At 43.3% G+C, this 13,366-nt stretch overlaps 1 protein-coding gene across 4 annotated transcripts in view; it reads left to right on the plus strand.

Annotated features, from left to right (window-relative positions):
- Positions 1-1,239: 1,239 nt before the first annotated feature.
- Positions 1,240-13,366, plus strand: part of LOC137378484 (protein LKAAEAR1-like) — a 57,246-nt gene continuing 45,119 nt past the window's right edge. Inside the window, exon 1 of one of the 4 annotated variants that reach the window (XM_068048817.1) lies at positions 1,240-1,264. The gene's annotated coding sequence lies outside the window, so the exon portion shown is untranslated. Of the gene's footprint in view, positions 1,265-3,694; positions 3,784-4,033; positions 4,099-13,366 lie in introns of those variants that run through there. The other 3 variants (XM_068048815.1, XM_068048816.1, XM_068048818.1) reach the window with 3 other exon arrangements.

The following is a 13,366-nucleotide window of genomic DNA, read 5'->3' on the forward strand; positions in this document are numbered from 1 at the left end:
ATATTTAACTGCAGTTCTGGTTTTCAGCCAGAGTTTAAATCAAAAATGCTATTATATTAAAGCAACATTTGTAATGTGATGTGATTAACAGTAATTTTAGTTGTAATTTCTAGGTAACTTTAAAGATGTTTAATGGCACTTCAGTTTATTTAATAAAATCTTTTGATAAAAGAATAGATTTAATAAAATTCTTGATTCAGTTAAGCTTTCATGTCCAGGAACATAGCAACAGGAATAGGCTATTCAGCCCCTTCAGTCTGATTCGCCATTAAATTAGAGCTACACTGCTCTGTAACTCTGTCTGCTACACTGTTCTGTTGATCACTGATTGAAATTTAAGTACTGCACTCAAAATATGGTAGACAACTTTGCTTAGAAAGAATCTCAAACAACAATTATTTGATATGCTTATTGTGTGGCATTTGTTTTATGTTGTGAATCAGTATCATAAATAGAATATGAATTGAATGCTTTCCAAAAATTGGATTGCAAGTCTAAGGTGCTGCTGAAAAGGGCACTGCTAACGTCCCAGAAACAGGCCGCCATCCGACTTTCCTGGTAGCGAGAAGTAAGTAAAAAAAAAAGCAAAAGGTGAGAACCAAGATTTAAAATAATTTCCAGGCACAAAATATTGTAAAACATGCATAGGAAATATATCAGAAAATATGCTGTTTCATTTTTTTAAATTAATAATTCAAAAGTACAGATAGGTAAAGTACAAAGTAATATAAAAATCTAAATTACTTAACGTTAACTTTGTCCCTTTTAAAAATGTATAACTATCGTTTCTGCATGTCTTTAAAATTCCTATTCTTCCAATAATCAATTCAAAGGGGAAGTAAAACATATTTCCCACAAAGTTTCTCATATAGTTTGTCCTTCCTTCGAAATTCTCCGCCATATAGCTAGAGCTGACAGATTGATATCCAAAATTAAGCATCCTTGATGAACCAGAGATGCTCAATTAGGAGGTAAAAGGCAGAGGGCTGGATTTTACGTCGGGTGGACAGGAGCTGGCCACCGACGTAAAAGTCGGTGGCGAGCCCACTTCCGCCGAGCCTGGGGATCCGTCCCGCATTTTACGGGTCCCCAGGCTTTAGCTGTTCCAAGGCGGGACTTCCACCCACTTGAGGGAGGAAGTCCCGCCTCATTGAGCCGCCAGCCAATCATCGGGCCGGCAGCTCTTAGTCCCAGCAGCGCCACCAGGAGTGGTGGCTACTGCTGGGACTGCAGCCCAGCCGAGGACACAGAGTCAGGAGTGTAGGTAAGTTTGGGTTGCCTTGCCAGGGGTAATCGATCAGACCCCGGCGAGGCAAGGGTGGTCATTTGGGGGAAAGAGGGGTGTCTTGGGTCCAGGGGCTAATTGGGGAAGCGGGGGCAGCCTGTGCCCGTTTGTCAGGGCCCACCCCAGGGCGCTGAGAAGCCGACATTTTTCACCAGGCAGCCTTTCCAGCTCCAGGACACCCGCTTGCCAAGGGTAAAATGGAGGCGGACGAAGGCCCTTAAGTGGCCATTAATTGACCTGGGGTGGGTGGCTCGTTTTTCACATCCCCCCACCCTACTAAAGTGGGGCGGATGCGGGAGCAGGTCGGGAAAGCCTCCCAGAGCCTCCCGCTCCATTTCCAAAATTCTGGCCAGAGTCTTGTGCCTTTACGAATGCATTGATATTGCAACTGATGCTGCTATGATTGTATAAAAGAACTTTAATCAGAAGTCAAGTCCCTGACCTGAGAGCAGAGATCCTTCGCATCCTTTTAGGATGAAGGCAAGGTTTGAGACCTGATTTACAGTGAACTATTTTACTGCTGGTGCAAAGCCAAAATCACATCCTACTGACATTAAACTTGTAAGGTGAATAAACTGTTTGACTAGGAAGGCTTCAAGTTTGATCACAATATGTACTGAATTAGCTGATCTCACATTACATTTAGCTACAGCATCCCTAAATTCGTATCAGGGATGATAGAAAAAAATTCCTTTCCAAGAGAGGTCATGCTTGACTAATTAATTTAATTTTTTTGCTGGTAACTGAGAAGGTTGATGAAGGGAGTGCAATGGCTGTTATCTATATGGATTTTAAGAAAGTGACAAGAAATGAAAGTCTGCTAAAAAAAAAAATTGAGGCTTATGGAATAGGAGGGTCACTGTCAGCTTGGATAAAAAATTGGTTTGTGGTAAATGGTTGTTTCTCAGAATGGAGGATGGTAAACAGTAGTGTTCCCCAAGGGTCAGGGAAATGATTTGGCTATTGGAATACAGAGGAAAATGTCAAAGTGTGCCGATGATCCCCAACTTTGTGTTGTGGCAAACAGTGAGGATGATATCAATCGACTGCAACAGGACATAGATAGGCTAGCAGAAATGGGAAGACAAGTGGCAGATGGAATTTAATACAGAGAAATGTAAGAAGATGCATTTTGGCAGAAGGGGTAGGGAGAGGCAATATAGACGTAATGGCACAGTTCTAAAGAGGGGCATTTTGACGCAGCGACAGTGATGGAACGATGATATAATTCCAAGTCAGGATGGTGTGTGGCTTGGAGGGGAACTTGCAGGTGATGGTGTTCCCATGCATCTGCTGCCCTTGTCCTTCTAAGTGGTACAGGTCGTAGGTTTGGAAGGTGCTGTTGAAAGAGGCTTGGTGAATTGCTGCAGTGCATCTATGTCATTAGTTTCAGATACGGAATGCACCATAATTCAGTCTCAATACTCTGTTCTAAAGAGGGACCTGGGGGTTTACGTGCATAGATCTTTGAAGGTGCGAGACATATTGAGAGAGTAATTAGCAAAGCTATTGGGATCTTGAGCTTCATAAATAGAGGTATTGAGTCCAAAGGCAGGGAAGTTACGCTGAACCTTTATAAAGCTCTGGTTAAGCCACAACTAGAGTATTGCGTCCACTTCTGGTCACCACACTTTACGAAGGATGTGAAGGTCCTTGAGAGGGTGCAGAGGAAATTTAACAGAATAGTTCCAGGGATTAGGGATTTTAGCTACATGGTTGGGCTGCAGAAGCTGGGGTTGTTCTTCTTGGAGCAAAGGAAATTGAGGAGCGATTTGATCAAGGTGTACAAGATTCTGAGAGTTTAAGATAAGGTAGACAAAGGAAAGCTGCTCCCATTAGCTGATGGTACAAGGACTAGGGGACACAGATTTAAGTTTCTGGGCAAGAGGTGCTGGGGGGTTGTGAGAAAGAACTTTTTTTACACAGTGAGTTGTAATGACCTTGAACTCACTGCCTCTGAGGGTGGTGGAAGCAGAGACAATGAATGATTTTAAAAGGAAACTGGATGGTCACTTGAGGGAAATAGACTTTGAGGACTATGGGGAAAAAGTAGGAGAATAGGACTGACTGGATTGCTCCACAGAGAGCCTGCATGGACTCAAGGGGCTGAATGGCCTCTTTCTGTGCCATAATAACTATGGCATGTGGCATTCAAGCCTTCTCGTCACCAGACCTTTGATTGGTCCCTGAATTAACAAAATGTGGCAGCAATTTTAAAAAGCACTAAATTAGTTCAGAGAACATGAATTGGTCTCACATGCACGCAAGTCTTCGAACTGTACCTGTCCACCTCTCCTCAGTGGCCCACAACCAAGTGCCTTGTGACGTCATTCCATTTCCAACAGGTAAAAGGTCACCTATAACCCGGAAGACAATCTGCGGTCGGTTACCATAGAGATAGTCGTTTGGGTTCTGTTTAACGCCATAAAATTGCTCTTCACTAAAAGAACTGACGTGGCTGCGCATCTACACAAGCTTAATTCGAATTTACTGAAAGGGTGCGTTTGTATTGTCAATGTTGAGGTCATATGTTGCCGATAATGATTTTGTTGAGTTAAGACGGTGTTTTCAGGGAGAGTGAATGCATTTTGAGCCAGTGAGTACTCTTCATACATGGTCGTATGTTGGGATAGTGATATCCGCCTGTGTGGGCTGGCCTGTCAACAGGGAAATACTCGGATTCAGAAGAGTCATGTATTACAACCCAGCTTAGCCTGCAGAGAATTTGTGTTTGCTTTTAAGAGTGAGCATACATCAGGATAGGCTATGCCTTAAAAGTCCAAATTGGCAGATCTCTCGCGGTGTTGTGCACGGTGAGTTGATCTTATAATGACAGGGATGCTATAACCATGTAGTACACAATGGTAAATTTAGTATTTCTGCATAGCCAGGAAGGGACCGCGCTGGAAGAGAGTGCAAATCAGTGACCCGCTGAGTATTTCCAACATTTTCTTTTTTGTAATAAGGATACCAGACTTTGGTTCTAGTTGTTCAAGACATGCTGCTTTCGAGTGCAGCTCCCCATTGGGAGTATGATGACATAAGTTAATTTATCCAACCATATATTACTATCCGGCATTGTCCACAGATAAAATTAAATTAAAATTCTCTTTACTGATTCCCTAATTTTTTTTGTGCCTTGCTCTCTGTTTTTTGCATTCCATTTTTTTTTTCTTTCCTGGCTGTCACACACTTTCTCATTGTATATCTGTTATCACACTGACCAACTTTTGTTTTTCATTGTTTCTGTTTCTTGTTAAGTTTTTCCTTTGGCACCTCTCTTTTTGGTATGTTGCCACCCTGTGCAGCTCTGAACATGTTCTTTTATTGGTCCAAAACATAGCCATTATTGATGCTGAATTTCACCTAATACTATCGAATTCAGCAGTTCTCAAACTCTCCTGCCAAAGGAAATCTACCTCTCATGCCTCTCCTAGCTAAGAAGGGTACTGGTAAATTTGTATAAGAATCTCTCTTCCTCTTCTTCCTTCTCCTGTATTTGTTTATCTTTTCTCTTCCAATTCTATTTCTGTCTATCTGCCTCTCTCCTAATCACTTTTGCCTTTTTGACTCTTGTGCCTCCACTTCTGTCCCTTCTCTTCTACATCACTTTTGCCTCTGCCCTTTATCCACTTCTGCGTCTCACCTTCATTTTCTGTATACTCAAGTACCTGGAAAAGAAGCTAGGTGTTATCTTTGCTCTCCTGGAGTAGTGCGCAGCTCATTTGTGCTTGATGTGGCCCAGACAGATCTCGTGCTGGATATGCTTAAATCTGCATGCCGGGGACTTTGGAGTGAAGGTGAGGAGGACTAGGATGGTAGAGAGTAAAAGTTTCTCTGTGGACAGGGGCATCAAAAGTGGAAGTGAGGGAGTGGTTGAGCAGATTGACAACTTCAGAAGTATTTTGGCAAATGAAGAGCAAAAAAACTAGGCAGGTTGGGAATTAGAAAGCATATTTGAGGGTCATTTGACTTTTTTTTTCTGAAGAAGTACGTGGGTTTCAAAAGGGGTTGGAAGATGTGGATGAGAAATACAAGGAAGTGTTCAGAGATGGCCACATCTGTGCTTAAGACCAGGGGATAGAAAGGTCATCTGCAATGGCAAGGTCAAGGGGTTGACTGTCAGTATTGATGGGAGAGGTTATATAGAAGTAGAAGTTTATGGTGGACAGGAGGAAAGTAAATTCGGAGGAGAGTGTAAGAGCAGCTAAAATGAAGATCAATATCACTGAGGATAAGGGGCAGAGGCTGAGGGAGGAAAGGAGGGAGGATATCATGGTGAGAAACCTGATGTGTGGCTTGTGGATGTGGTACAAAGGAGGAGAAAGTATCAGAAGAATAGGGAGAGAGACAATGATGTGATTGGCGATAAGAGCTGTAACACCACCATGGCAGTTTAGATTGATGGTGTAAAACTATAGCTATTGTAGGCTTCAGTAAAGGACAAGGTGTCCCCACTTGTGAGCCAGTGTTCAGTCAAAGCTGTGGTCGGCAAAGGCCTTATTTTTGAGTGGCGCAGAACGGGCTCTGATGGTTGGTCCATTGCCGGAGATCGAGGCAGCAGCAACAGGTGGGATGAGCAAGATGGGAAAGAAGTTGACAAGGTTAGTCCCCAGTGTGCACCTTGTGTGGGAAGGTTACTGAGAGGAGCATGGAGCAGTTGGGGTTGCTGTGTGAAAGGAGACAGTGATAGGTACTTGGATGGGCCCTTCAAAGAATGCCAAAAAAAGCACAGTGGGTAGCTGCTTGCTTGTCCCAGGGGTATTCATGCTGGAATGGCAGCAGCAGAGTAGGAAGACAAAAACATAGTGATGGTTTGGGGAAGGCAAAGGTATCCAAGAGATGAGAAAAGAAAGGGGACATACCCGGGTGACAGGAAGGAGCCAAGAGACAGAAGTAATGGGCTGAGATCTGGAGCAGCTGCCAAAATGCACATGCAAATGGTCACACCACACTGCCCACCCTTGCTGCTGTTCTTCTGAGACTGTGATGCTGAATTTTAGAATTTCTCTTCCCTGCGATCTTGCTCTCTCTAATCCTGTCCCTGACTCTCCATGTTGTCGTCTTGCTGCTTTCCAAGTCTGCTTTCCCCTGGTCTCGAGGTTTACCCTGCTGCCTGCTTGCTTCCTGTAGTCCTGGACCCAAGGCTTTGAATCACTTTCACCCACTCTTGAAGTAATGATGATGCTGTTTCTGCCACCCCCACCTGCCTTCTCCCCCCACCGCCCCCCCTGCCCTCTCCGCCGCCCCTCTGAGATTACTGTTCTGCATTCTTGTTGCATGCAGACTCAGATTGGTATCGGGGTTAGGGGAGTGGGGTGGTGCTATCATGGTGGGAGAGCTTATGAGGTGGGGGTGGGGGTGCGTCAATTGGATCGGTACTCTAATGGGGTGGGGCATCGGTAACAACTGCCAGCAGTGGCTAACAGGGTTGGGGAGCTGGAATTGGGAGGTGGGGGATGCTGATTGGCAAGTCTTGTGTGGGGGAGTGAGATTGTAAGCTGGGGGTCTCAGGAAGTGCTCTGGTTGCTGACTTTGAGGATTTCAAATCTGACTTGCTAATTTATTTCAGCCTAGTTGATAGCATTCTTCTTTGTCTAATGTCACCTTTATTTAATTTATTTGCAAGAACCCACTTAACGCTGAGTTTATTGCATTACTTTATCTTCGAGAAGCAGTTTACCACTGAGATTAATGTATTATTTGCTGAGACCGCTTTTAATTAGTTAATACCTTATGTCTTGCATATTGGTTGATGGAACACATTTACTTACTTTAACAATTCCCCACCAGACTTTGTTGATAACACCCCTATTATAAATCAGCATCTCTTTTTTTACTTACAATGAAAATGCCACAGAAGAAATTCTAATATTCAAAAAATATTTCATCAAGCTTGGATATTTCACAGTGCCACCCAATATAAATAATGCAGACAGGAAAGTGTAAAATAAAATGTGTTTATCCTACACCTGCGGCATTGCCCTTCATTGATACCTTTTTGTTTTTTAAATTCGTCTTAACATGTCAATATTGAGTTGCTTAACATACCGGAAAGGCAACTGTTTTGGGTTAAAAGAAGCTTATAAAATTTGAGAGAAAGACTTGCATTTATATAGCGCTTTTCACAACCACTGAACCTCTCAAAGCATTTTACAGCCAATGAAGTACTTTTGAAGTGTAGTCACTGTTGTAATGTAGGAAATGTCACAGCCAAATTGTGCACAGCAAGTTTGCACAAACAGCAATGTAATAATGACCATATAATCTGTTTGTGTGATGTTGATTGAGGGATAAATAGTGGTCAGGACACTGCCATGGGATCTTGTACATCCACCTGAGAGGGTAGGCAGGGCCTTAGCTTAACTTCTCATCTGAAAGATTACACCACAGACAGTGCAGCACTCCCTCAGTACTGCAGTGAAGTTTCATCCTTGATTTTTGTGCTTAAGTCCTGGAGTGAGCCTAGAACCTTGCGACTCAGTGCTACCAACTGAGTCACAGCTGAAAGAACAAACACAGGACGATTTTAACTCTCCCTGCTTGGGAAGAGAGAAGGGAAGCAGTTGAAATGGAGCGATTCCATTTTCTGCTTCATTCCTGCCAAAGCACAATTTAATGCCACTGTTATTGGTGGCAGATGAAACTACTTCCAGACTACAGCAGGATTCTCGTTAATAAATGCAAATTGGGGTCCCATGATATAAATGGGTCCCTGATTGTATTCTAACCCCTCCTTCTGCAGCCAGGGAAACCACCCTACAAAACACCTGCAACGAAGAAAGTAAGATACTTTTTTGAATGTGGAACCAGGAGGAGCATTAAAGGACCCTTCCAATTGTAGTCACTCCCAGTCCCGAGATCCCTAACTCCCATTATCTGCTAAGTGAACAATATAACTGATCTTCCTCTTGAGGATCTCACCATGATAGTGTCCAGCTAGTTCTGTTCACTTCATGTGATATTAAATAGCCAAGTACATTGGACACAACAAAGGATATGAACCCTGATAACAGTGGTAATGTTTGCCTGCTTACCAGGACTAACAATCCCCCATCCCTAACCAAGCTATTTACACAAAAAATTACAGTCTTCAATCAGCCTCCTCACCATTATCAACAAAGTGGTGGAACAAGTAATCAGATGCAGAGCATCCACTCACCAGCAATCTGTTCACCAATACTCAGTTCTGGTTCTCCAGAATCAGTCTCTTGCAGAATTTTCATAGTCATGATCCAGACATGGATACAAGAGCTGAATACATGAGGAGAGATAAGAATGATTGCCTTTGGCATCAAGGCAGAGTTTGATTGAGTATGGCATCAATGAACTAGCAAAACTGAAGTGAGTAGGGATCAAGGGGATAACCCTTCAATGACGGGAATCATTCCAAGCGCACAGGAATATGGGCATAGTTGTGGCAGGTCAATCATTAGAACTGTGTGGCAATATCGCCTCTCCCCTTCAGGGAAGTATCCTTGTCATGATCATCATCTGCTGCTTTATCAATGATTTATACACTGTCATAAAGTCAGAGTGGAACTGTTTGCTGATAATCAGTTCCATTCACAACTTTTCCAATAATGCAGCAGCCTATGATATCCTACAGCAGGGCCTGGACAACATTCAGGCTTGGGCTGACAAATGACATATTTGCACCATATAAGTGGTAGACAATGATCTTGTCCAAGATAGGGCCCAAATCTTTGCCTGACCTTCAGTGACATCAATATCACCAAATCCCCTCACCATCAACATCCACTAATCAGAAACTTAACTGGACCAGTCATAGCTACAAGAGCAGGGCAAAAACTTGGTACATTTTGACTCATGGCTTTCTACCACGCGGTGAGGGGTTTGGGTGGTTCCCACAGTCCAACTCCCACCTGACTGCAGCAAGTGTTTTTCATTATTAGGGTTTAATCCCTTTGTGTTTTATTTGTCAAATAAACAGACAGCAACAGGTTTTCTTGTAAGTTTAAAACAGAAAATTAATTATTTATTGCTCATTACGCCTTAACCTGAAATTGTCACAATTTTGGGGTCACGATAAATCTGTTGAATTCTCTTGGAAGTCAAGTTCTTGTTGGTTGCCTGAAGTGTTTGTAGGTTTCTTTGTTGGTTGAAAGCTCAGTTGAAGACAGTGGCTCACTTCTAATTCACTGCTGTATAAGTATAGATATAGAATTCTACATCAGGGTGCGTCCCTTCTGGCTGCTGGATTTCTCCCTGCCTCTTAACTGGAAAAGCTATTTGGTGATGCTTCTCACTCTCTCGCACTCTCTCAGGTACAGGTTTGTTGTATCTCGTCTCTGCTGGGAGACAGTTATTTTCTTCCCTGTAGTGACCGACAATGGCCCAGGATGTGCTACCTAACACCTTCTTTGTTTCATAAGAACCCATTCAATTCAGAATGGATCTAATTGACACCTCTTAGCTTTGAAGGTATTTTTTTATTCTGAGCAGACAGTGTGGCAATATTTGAATACATGTGTGGCCATATTTTGTAGCATTAACCATTTTCTTGAAAAGCTAAATTAAATTTTTATAACTCTTCAGTTTTAGTCCTTAATTTTTCATCGTCGTACTTCTTGGACATGTGACAACCATAAACAAAATGCAAATCATAAGTGTGATGTAATATGCACCATTTTCCTGGATGAGTGAAGTTGCAACACCATTCAACACTATCTAAGACCAAGAAGTTCACTTAATTGGTATCCCTGCTGCTGAATTCAGTATCAAATCCCTCCAACATTGACACAGTGTGGATGCAATATATACTCTCTCCAGGATGCACTGCAGCAACCCACTAAGGTTACTTTGACAGCGCCTCCTGGCTCCATAATCTACTCTCAAGAAGGACAAGATCAGTAATGTTGTGGAAATGCCATCATGCAAATTCACCTCCAAGTCATGCATCATTCTGACTTGCAGCTAAAGCATCATCCTGTCATTGTCACTGGCTTGAAAAATGTGCAATTTCCTCCGAACAGCATTATGGGTACATCAACAAGACAAGGACTGCAACTGTTCAAGGAGAAGGTCCACCACCACCTCTCAGACTGTCACCTTTCTGTATGAGATATTCTAGTACAAATATCAGAATGTTTCTCATCAAACTTGTATCTCAGCCTAATTATTACTTCAATTGCACAGGGGGTACAGGGAAGACTGGAAGAGCCATAGTGATAGGTGATTCAATAGGGGAACAGACAGGCATTTCTGTGACTGCAGACGTGAATCCAGGATAGTGTGTTGCCTTCCTGGTGCCAGGGTCAAGGATATCACTGAGCGGCTGCAGAGCATCTTGAAGGGGGAAGGTGAACAGCCAGCAGTCGTGGTACACAACGGAACCAACAACATAGGTAGAAAGAAGGATGTGGTCCTGCAGTCAGAATTTAGGGAGCTGGGTAAGAAATTAGCAAGCAGGACCTCAAAAGTAGGAATCTCCGGATTACTCCTAGTGCCACGCACAAGTGAGTATAGAAATAGAAGGATAAGATAGATGAATGCTGGAAAGATGGTGCAGGAGGGAGAACTTTAGATTCCTGCGACATTGGGACCGGCTGTAGGGGAGATGTGGCCTATACAGGCCGGATGGGTTGCACCTGAACAGAGCCAGGACTGAGTTCCTTGCAGGAAGTTTTGCCAGTGCTGTTGGGGAGGGTTTAAACTAGTTTGGTAGGGGGATGGGTACCTGAGGGTAGACTCAGTTGGGACAAAATCAGAAGTTAAAATGGAAGGCAGAAAATTAATGATGAGTCTGGAAGACAGAGGAAACACAGGTTAGAAAATAGAGTGTGGCGGTGCTCAAGGGTATCTATTTCAATGCAAAGAGTTCAGCAAATAAAACAGATGAGCTGAGGGCACAGATAGACACGTGACAGTATGATATCATAACTATTACAGAAACATGGCTTAAGGAGGGACAGGAATGGCAGCTCAACGTTCCTGGTTACACAGTTTTCAGATGCAATAGGGAGGGGAAGTGGTAATTTTGGTCAAGGAAACTATTACAGCTGTGAGGAGGGATGATATGTTGGAAGGTTTATCAAATGAGGCCGTATGGATTGAGCTAAGGAACAAAAAAGGGGCAATCACGCTGCTGGGAGTGTATTATAGAGTAGGCAAATCTCTGAGAAGTGTACGAACAATAGGGCAGTAATAGTAGGGGATTTTAACTAACCCAATATTAATTGGGATAGTTTTAGTGTGAAAGGAATTAAGGGAGCAGAATTCTTGAGGTGCATTCAGGAGAACTTTTTTGCCCATGTAGCAAGTCCAACAAGAGAGGGTACAGTTTTAGACTTTATTTTAGGAAATGAAGATGGGCAGGTGGAAGGAGTGGCAGTGAGAGCATTTTGGTGGTAGTGATCATAATTCAGTCAGTTTTAACATAATTATGGAAAAGGACAGAGATAGAACAGGAGTGCGAGTTCTCAATTGGGGCAAAGCCAATTTTACTAAACTGAGGAGTGATTTAGCGAAAGTGGACTGGAAACAGCTACTTGAAGATAAATCAGTGTCAGAACAGAGGGAGGCATTCAAAGGGGAGATTCAAGGGGTTCAGAATAAACATGTTCCCACAAAGAAAAAGGTTGAGGTGGCCAAATCTAGAGCCCCATGGATGTTAAGGAACCTACAGGGTAAGATAAGGCAGAAAAGGAAAGCTTATGTCTGACACTGAGAGCCCAATACTACAGAAAGCCAAGAGGAGTATAGAAAGTGGAGGGGTGAAATCAAAAAGGAAATTAGGAAAGCAAAGAGAGGGCATGAAAAAATATTGGCAAGCAAAATCAAGGTGAACCAAAGATGTTTTATCAATACATTTAAGAGTAAGAGGATAACTAAGGAGAGAGTAGGGCCCATAAAAGACCAAACGGGTAACCTATGTGTAGGGGCAGAAGTTGTTGATATGGTTCTTAATGAATACTTTGTGTCTGTCTTCACAAAAGGGATGTGACTAGTGGTGTTCCGCAGGGATCAGTGCTGGGACCTTTGCTCTTTGTAGTATATATAAATGATTTGGAGGAAAATGTAGCTGGGCTGATTAGTAAGTTTGCGGACGACACAAAGGTTGGTGAAATTGCGGATAATGATGAGGATTGTCAGAGGATACAGCAGGATATAGATCGGTTGGAGACTTGGGCGGAGAAATGGCAGATGGAGTTTAATCCGCACAAATGTGAGGTAATGCATTTTGGAAGATCTAATACAGCTGGGAAGTATACAGTAAATGGCAGAACCCGTAGGAGTATTGACGGGCAGAGAGATCTGGGCCTACAGGTCCACAGGTCACTGAAAGTGGCAACGCAGGTGGATAAGGTAGTCAAGAAGGCATACGGCATGCTTGCCTTCATCGGTCGGGGCATAGAGTATAAAAATTGGCAAGTCATGCTGCAGCTGTACAGAACTTTAGTTAGGCCACACTTAGAATATTGCGTGCAATTCTGGTCGCCACACTACCAGAAGAACGTGGAGGCTTTGGAGAGGGTACAGAAGAGGTTTACCAGGATGTTGCATTAGCTATGAGGAGAGGTTGGATAAACTCGGATTGTTTTCACTGGAACGACGGAGGTGGAGGGGCGACATGATAGAGGTTTACAAAGTTATGAGCGACATGGACAGAGTGGATAGTCAGAAGCTTTTTCCCAGGGTGGAAGAGTCTGTTACTAGGGGACAGAGGTTTAAGGTGAGAGGGGCAAAGTTTAGAGGGGATGTGCGGGGCAAGTTCTTTACACAGAGGGTGGTGAGTGCCTGGAATTTGCTGCCGGGGAAGGTGGTGGAAGCAGGTACGATAGCGACGTTTAAGAGGCATCTTGACAAATACATGAATAGGATGGGAATAGAGGGATACGGTCCCCGGAAGTGCAGAAGGTTTTAGTTTAGGCAGGCATCAAGATCGGCGCAGGCTTGGAGGGCCGAATGGCCTGTTCCTGTGCTGTACTGTTCTTAAAAAAAAAACCTGCCACCTGATCTTGTGTGAAGGAAAATTCCTTCTTAAGACTTGAACGCATGTGAGAGCAGCAGGGAGAAGATGATCCCAAACAGTGTAGGTGCGAGAACACAGCCCTGTTT

Source organism: Heterodontus francisci, chromosome 16, assembly GCF_036365525.1.
Source record: "Heterodontus francisci isolate sHetFra1 chromosome 16, sHetFra1.hap1, whole genome shotgun sequence".
Classification (NCBI taxonomy): Eukaryota; Metazoa; Chordata; class Chondrichthyes; order Heterodontiformes; family Heterodontidae; genus Heterodontus; species Heterodontus francisci.